Source organism: Bison bison, unplaced genomic scaffold (assembly GCF_000754665.1).
Source record: "Bison bison bison isolate TAMUID 2011002044 unplaced genomic scaffold, Bison_UMD1.0 scf7180017864171, whole genome shotgun sequence".
Classification (NCBI taxonomy): domain Eukaryota; kingdom Metazoa; phylum Chordata; class Mammalia; order Artiodactyla; family Bovidae; genus Bison; species Bison bison.
This window is the reverse complement of record NW_011494743.1, coordinates 4463139-4470754: the sequence shown is the minus strand read 5'-3', so window position 1 is coordinate 4470754 and position 7616 is coordinate 4463139. Positions and strand designations below refer to the sequence as shown.

The 7616-nt window shown below is 44.0% G+C and overlaps 1 pseudogene; it reads right to left on the bottom strand.

The window, feature by feature from the left end:
- Nucleotides 1-2904: 2904 nt before the first annotated feature.
- LOC104990178 lies at nucleotides 2905-6805 on the bottom strand (annotated as a pseudogene).
- Between the last annotated feature and the right edge of the window lie 811 nt (nucleotides 6806-7616).

The following is a 7616-nucleotide window of genomic DNA, read 5'->3' as shown; positions in this document are numbered from 1 at the left end:
GTGAAAAAGTTGGCTTAAAGCTCAGCATTCAGAAAACAGGATCATGGCATCTGGTCCCATCACTTCATGGCAAATAGATGGGAAAACAGTGGCTGACTTTATTTTTCTGGGCTCCAAAATCACTGCAGATGGTGATTGCAGCCATGAAATTAAAAGACGCTTGCTCCTTGGAAGAAAAGTTATGACCAACCTAGACAGCATATTCAAAAGCATAGACATTACTTTGCCAACAAAGGTCCATCTAGTCAAGGCTATGGTTTTTCCAGTGGTCATATATGGATGTAAGAGTTGGACTATAAAGAAAGCTGAGAGCTGAAGAATTGATGCTTTTGAACTGTGGTGTTGGAGAAGACTCTTGAGAGTCCTTTGGACTGCAAGGAGATCCAGCCAATCCATCCTAAAGGAGATCAGTGCTGGGTGATCATTGGAAGGACTGATGATGAAGCTGAAACTCCAGTACTTTGGCCACCTCATGCAAAGAGCTGACTCATTTGAAAAGACCCTGATGCTGGGAGGGATTGAGGGCAGGATGAGAAGGGGATGACAGAGGATGAGATGGTTGGATGGCATCATTGACTCAATGGACATGAGTTTGGGTTAACTCTGGGAGTTAGTTGGTGATGGACAGGGAGGCCTGGTGTGCTGGGGTTCGTGGGGTCACAAAGAGTTGGACACGACTGAGCGACTGAACTGAAAGGAACTCTGATTGGTTGATAGTGAGGTAACAGGGTGCTATCACATCACATTATCAATCCTTAGGTGCCAGAAGGTCAGGGGCTATGCACTCATGGTCATTAACTCCTTCCATTTAGCAGGGTGTTTAGTATCTATAAAACACCTCAGGAAGTATGCCATCAGATTCTATTATCTAGGTACTTATGGAGGAGCTAAAGCAGAGGAAGGGTCTATCCTCAGACGGCGCTCAGTTATAATTTGATCTGTTGGCAGTTGGAAGCTACTAAGAATAATGCTGCTATAAATACTTCCATGTAAGTCTTGGTGTGAAAATACGTTTCACATCTCTTGAGATACCTAGGGGTGAAATTGCTGGGTCATCTGGTGAGTGTGTGTTTAACTTTCAAAGATACTGCCTGTTTTCTAAATGTACCGTTCAACTTTGCTTTTTTATGTTTCCACTAGTAGGGTGCTCCAGTTTCTCCACATCTTCTTCCACACTTGTTATTGTCAGGTTTTTACTGTAGTCATCTTCTCAGGTGTGAAGTACTGTATCACTTATATTTTCCTAAAGACTAACGATATTGAACACTTTCTACATATGATAGACAGTAAAAAAAAAAAAACTGATATATACTACAATATGCATGAACCTTGGGGGAAAAAGATACTAAATGAAAGAAGAGGGACCCAAAAGACCACATATTATATGATTCTGTTTATGTGAATGTCCATAAAAATGACAGCAAATAATTGGTTGCTTGGAGGCGGGAGTGGGAATTTCTGTATGGGCAAAAGGAAACTTTGTGATATTATGGAAATGTTGTACATCTGGTTTTTGGAGCTGATTGTACAACTCCATAAAACTGCTAAGAATGAAACTACCTGCACTATAGGTTAATTTTATGGTTTGTAAATTATACCTCAGTCATGCTGCAGAAAAACAATTTTAGAAAATTAATGCAGGAACTTCTCTAGTAGTCCAGTGGTTAAAAATCCGCCTTCCTATGTTGGGGACATTAGTTCGAACCAGGATCAGAGAACTAAGATCCCACATGCTGTGGAGCAGGTAAGCCTGTGCGCCACGACTAGTGAACCCACGAGCTCTGGAGTCCCTGCGCCAAAATGAAAGATCCTGTATGTCACAAGGAAGACCTCATGTGCTGCAACTAAGTCCTGATGCAGCAAAAATAATAAATAAATAGAAAACTGATGCATGGTTGAATTCTCAACAGATAATACTAGAGACAGAAATGAAAAATGAACAAAAATTCAGTGTAAGGTAACATACAGACACTGACTGCCCTGGAGGTGGGAGAACGTAGTGTAGTGAGGCTGGCAGTGAAGAAACTTGAATCTTATCACTTCCTGAAATAAAATTCACATTTTATAGCAAGACAAGAAAAATGTAATTTAAAAAATCTTTGTTCTTTGACATCTTTTGTCCTGATTCTGCATTGTGCGTCAGCCAAACCTTCCCCATTGACATAAATGGCTGCTCAGCCATAAAAAAAAACAATATTCTAGCATCAGGAAGACAACTCCTTGAAATAATATTCCTTCTTGATTTCATAAGGGATCACATGGTGTTTAGTTCTCAGTTATCTAAACTGTCAATAATACATCATTTGATGTACAGCCCTCTTTCTTCAAAAACATATAACTGTGCCTTGACTTTTAACAGGTAGAACAGTTCTCAGCCTTCTGAGATGTTTTGACCACATTATAAATCCTCAGTTTTGGCTCGAACAAAATTTTCCATTTCTTTTCTAGATTGATTTAGTTACTCATCAACAATCTCTATGAGTTCCCCAGGGCTGCTGCAACAAAGTATCATAGACTAGATGGCTTAAAACAAATTTATTCTTGCACAGTTCTGGAGACCGGAGGTTCAGTTGGGGCTTTTCAAAGTCAAGACTGAGGGCTCCAGAGGAAAATCTGTTTCATTCCTGTCTTGTGGTGTTGCTAGCAACCCTTGGCATCCCTTGTTTTTTGTTTTTTGTTTTTTGTTTTATTGTCACATGTCAGTTTATTGAGGAATTTGTGATGCTAAAGGTTAATTCTACTCACTTGATTACTTTTCATGATGTCAAATAAATTCCAAAGGCTATATATAATCCATGATGTTTCCCAATTACTTTTCCCATATTCAGGAAACACAAAATTCAAAGAAATGTTTGAGTGAATCTGAAAATTGCCCTCATCCTATCTTTTTTCAAAAGGTGATAATTAAGGGTTCGGAAGTACAGCAGCAAGGAGGAAGGATGAAAGTGGGACATGAAGAAGGCAGATATTTTTGCTCAATTTCACTTTCAACGGTTCAAATCTAATTTTTTTTTTAACATGTTTTGCACCAAAAAAGGAATCAATACTTTTCATTCCACTCTTGTCAACTTTAGCCTGAGCCTTCTGAGCTGTGGTCATTTTGCTATTTTCCTTTACAGTCTTGAAGTCTTTGGAATTAAACCTAGTGTAATCTTCTTTTGACTTTACAGGCTCATCTGATAACTTTGCTTTCTCTGATGGAGGGTTCGGCACTGAAGCTGGAGGTTTTGGAAGCTTTAAATATTTAGATGTCATCACTTGTTTAGGGATATAATCAGATATCAGACCATGGGCATAACAAACATAATCCTCCTCCTTGTCACTGGAAACCTGGCCACCAGAGAAAAATGCAGTAGACTATACCCAGGCACTGACATTTACCTTATCGGTTTTTAATGCTGCCATAGTCTGATTAACCTTTTTTTCTAACCATTTTAATGTCTTCTCTTTGCTGTACTTGCAGTATTTCTTCATATCTATTTCTTTTTCTTCTGTAATGTGTCAAAGTAACTTCTCAAGTTCAAGAAGTCGCAGCAACAAGATGCAATCTGGGAACATGTCATCCATCACAACTTGATCCAGGGGCTGAAACTTCCCCTCTTTGTCGGCCTTTATAAGGTAGTGGAGAAGCAGAAACAGCGGGTCCACAGGTGTGGCAAAGTGAAGAAGACCTCCTGATGGAACTGATTCATTTATAAACCAAGAATGGGTTTTTTTCCTTGAAAACTTTTATTTCAAAAGCTGCAGTAGACACATATTGAACAAGTAAATGGCTCCTTCCCCTGAACATGGGTTAGCCAGTTTTACCAACACAAGCCTACTTTTCATCTTCTTTGAAGCATCCTTTAAATACTCTTTAATCCCGGCAACCGCTAATCTGTTTTCCATCTCAAAAATGTTGTCGTTTTGAGAATGCAGGGAGCAGGAACACGTGCGGCCAGGCGTGAGCCCTGTCCCTGCTGTTGGCACCGCCGGTCATGCCGCTCATCTGCTTCCGGCAGCCTCAGGCCTCAGCCCTCAGTGGCAAATGGCGGGAGAAGGTCCCTTGGTTTTTTGATGTATGATTCCAGTCTCTGCTTCCATGGCCACGTGGCTTTCTCCCACCTCTGTCTCCTTTTTGTTTTTTAATTGAAGGGTAATTGCTTTATAGAATTTTGTTTTCTGTCAAAACAACATGAATCAGCCATAGGTGTACATATGTCCTTCTAAGAACACTAGTCAGAGTAGGACTCACTCTAATGACCTTAATTTGCCTACATTTGCAATGACTCTGAGGCAAGAGATAGATGGGCCCCAGGCTCAGCAGCTGGAATTATTCCCTGTGGACAGATACTCCAAAGTAGCAGGATTTAGAGAAGAGCTGAGCCCTGCGCAGATAAGAGACCACGTATTTCTCATTCTCAAGGTCAGTGAGGCCTTCCCAACTATACATGCACAGAAAAGTTCCTCGGAGGTCAAAAGGGAGAGGGCATCACCTCATGTAAGTGATAGCAACCTACCCATAGGCCTCTCCGCTAGAACCCATCTTGGCTAAGAGGTGTGTGCTCACACATGGGAGGCCCCTGAGATACACCAAGTATATACCTTGCTCTGCCTGGTATATACTCACTTCAGGCAAAGAAAGATGATTGGCCACATAAAAGCCAGAAGAAATGCCTCATAAAAGTGATTCCAATTACCATGAAGGTACCTGCTGCAGCCTAGAATTACGGCACTCTGGCTGGCAACTGAAATCCTGCTTCAAGCCGCTGCAGGATGAGAAAACTCCGTTTCCAAATAAGGTCACATTCACAAGTACTGGGGATGAGGACTTCAAAACGTCTTGTTAGGGGCCACAATTCAATACATAAAGTCAATCAGATAAAGGAAAAGGAGATAAAGCCTTAGGCCAGCTCAGGACGGAGTTAGAATTGAGTTTTGCAAAAAGCCAAAACTGGAGGAATGCCAGGACCTTAAGTCATCCTGGCATCTCTGCTGCCTGTAATAGGCCTGGCCCAGAGTGTATATTTGGAGAAGGCAATGGCACCCCACTCCAGTAACTCTTGCCTGGAAAATCCCATGGATGGAGGAGCCTGGTGGGCTGCAATCCATGGGGTTGCTAAGAGTCAGACACGACTTCACTTTCACTTTTCACTTTCATGCATTGGAGAAGGAAATGGCAACCCACTCCAGTGTTCTTGCTCGGAGAATCCCAGGGATGGGGGAGCCTGGTGGGCTGCTGTCTATGACTGCACAGAGTCGGACACAACTGAAGCGACTTAGCAGCAGCAGAGTATATATTATTATTAGCTCATTGGTTTAACTGAGAAATGGACAGAGTGAAGAGAGGAAGAGACTGAGGGAAGGTTGGAGAGAAGGCGTAAGACACAAGATATTCACTCCCTAGGTCATCACAGGCCACACCCGTCCTTCCTGTCTCACTCTAACTGGTGTGGGGAATTTTGCACATTCATATTCCCTCCCTGGGCCCTGTAGCCTCTTAAATTTGTGACTTTGGCCCCTGAAGTTGAGGGAGAGTTTGAGTGGGTCTCCCAGAACTCAATGGATCATCTTTTGTCCATTAGCCATCTCTGAGGTTTGTTTTCATTGCTTTTTAAATAAATGTGGGATAAGGTATTCCTTGCCCTCCATAGTCCCAGTTCAGGGTGCTCTAGTTAACATCATCGTATTAATAAGTTTCTTAATTTTATCTTTTATCATCAAATCATAATCTGTTTACTCAAACATTTGTAGCAACGGTAATGAGCTGCTCACGATATTGGGCACTGGGACATCCGGGCCTTTTGAATTGTCAGAAGCCTTAACCCAAGTCCGCTTTCTTGCTGAGTCTGCAGGTCTCTGGCACTCTGTGCCCAAGCATATGTAAGGCGCATGTAGATCTCCCGGGAGACTTGTTAAAACACACAGTCCAATTGAACAGATGTGGGGCGACACCTGGGAGGGGAAGCCCATATTGACACCGAACGACAAGGATTCAAACTGCTAGGCCACGAAGAGTTATTCCACAACAGCAACCACAGTACCACAGTCGACCTCATACATCTGGCCAGGAGTGTTCTGCGCAGTTAAACCTAACGCGGAAAGCAGCATACCATGGAGGCAAGGCTCCCAGCGTCTCTGCCGGCAACCGCCTCTCCAGGCCTTCGCTGAGCCTCTATTGGCCACCCAACCAACGTGAGCGTCCCGTCACGTGGGGCCGCCGTCCAATCGCTGAACTCTCTCGATCTAGCCTGGTGTCTGTCGCGGCGAGCGCACACGTGGCAGGAAGGCCAAAGGCCGCTTGGGGTAAGGTGTGCGCCGCTGCCTTCCCCGACGGCTCCCCCGGATTCCAGCACCTCCTGCTGCCTGGAGCGATGTGCGCTGCTTCTGGGAAGTATTCAAGTTCCTGTGCACCCGGGGCACATTCGGTTCGCTGAAGCTGGCCTGTGGAAACAAGGTGGACCCCGGGACGCTGCTGCGGCGGGCTGGATAGTGGGGAATGCGGAGGAGGGGCGCTGCGGGGCTCGCGGGGCTGGAGTGGGGCTGGGGACGCCGGGAATCGCCTCATCCGCAGCCTGGCGCTGCAGATAACGGGAGCAGGAGAGTATACGTCGAATCGAAGTCGCCCAATCTTCATCCATTGTAGGTGGGAAGAGATTTCGGGGACTGAGGCTTGTTCTCTTAGCTGGAACGTAAAATCTGATCTCCTATTGGGATAGTCCGCTTTCGAGGAAGACACACACCTACCTGCACTGTCTTTCATTTTAAGCCCTTTTGCCTGAACACTACTTTCCACGTGACTCAAGGTGAGAAGCCTGTTGCCCATATCTCGCTGGTAAAAATCTTTCTGTCTTTGTACCAGGTCTTAGTTGCGGCATGGGGATTAGTTGCAGCAACTAAAAGGAAAAAAAAAAAAAAAACCTTGGGAATTCGGGATATCTTCAGTAGAAGGGAAAACTGAACGAAACGTTTTGGACATTCCTCCGAAGCTGAGAATTCCGAAACTGGCTCCCCATGTCTGCAGAGGTGTCACTTTTTGCCTCTCGCATAAGGAGTCATAGGCCAGCTTCTCCTTGTTTCATTGTATCTGCGTACCCGGGGTTAGGCTGTGACCTGGACAGTAGGCAGTCTGATTCTTTAGATTTAAAGCTTATTTTGGACTAATCCAGTGGGAGCTGCTTGAGGTTAGTATCCTGTTGAGGTTAGTATCTTGCTTAAAGTTAGTATCTGTTGGGTGGAATCCTTGGAGTGAGTGAGTGACCATGATGAGCCATGAGGATTTCTTGTCTTCTCAGTTGTGCACCAGGCCTTCATAGGCCTTTGTATGAACAGGCTGCCACTGGCACATAAAATAAGCAGGGTGACAAAATACAGCCTGTTATACTCCTTTCCCAGTTTTGAACCAGTCCTTGTTCCATGTCCAGTTTTGTTGCTTCTTGACCCACATACAGGTTTCTCAGGAGACAGGTAAGGTGGTCTGGTATTCCCATCTCTTTAAGAATTTTCCACAATTTGTTGTGAACCACATAAAGGCTTTAGTGTAGTCAGTGAAGCAGAAGTAGATGTTTTCCTTGAATTCTTTTCCTTTCTCTATGATACAACCAATGTTGGCAATTTGTTTATCTGGAAGTTCTTAG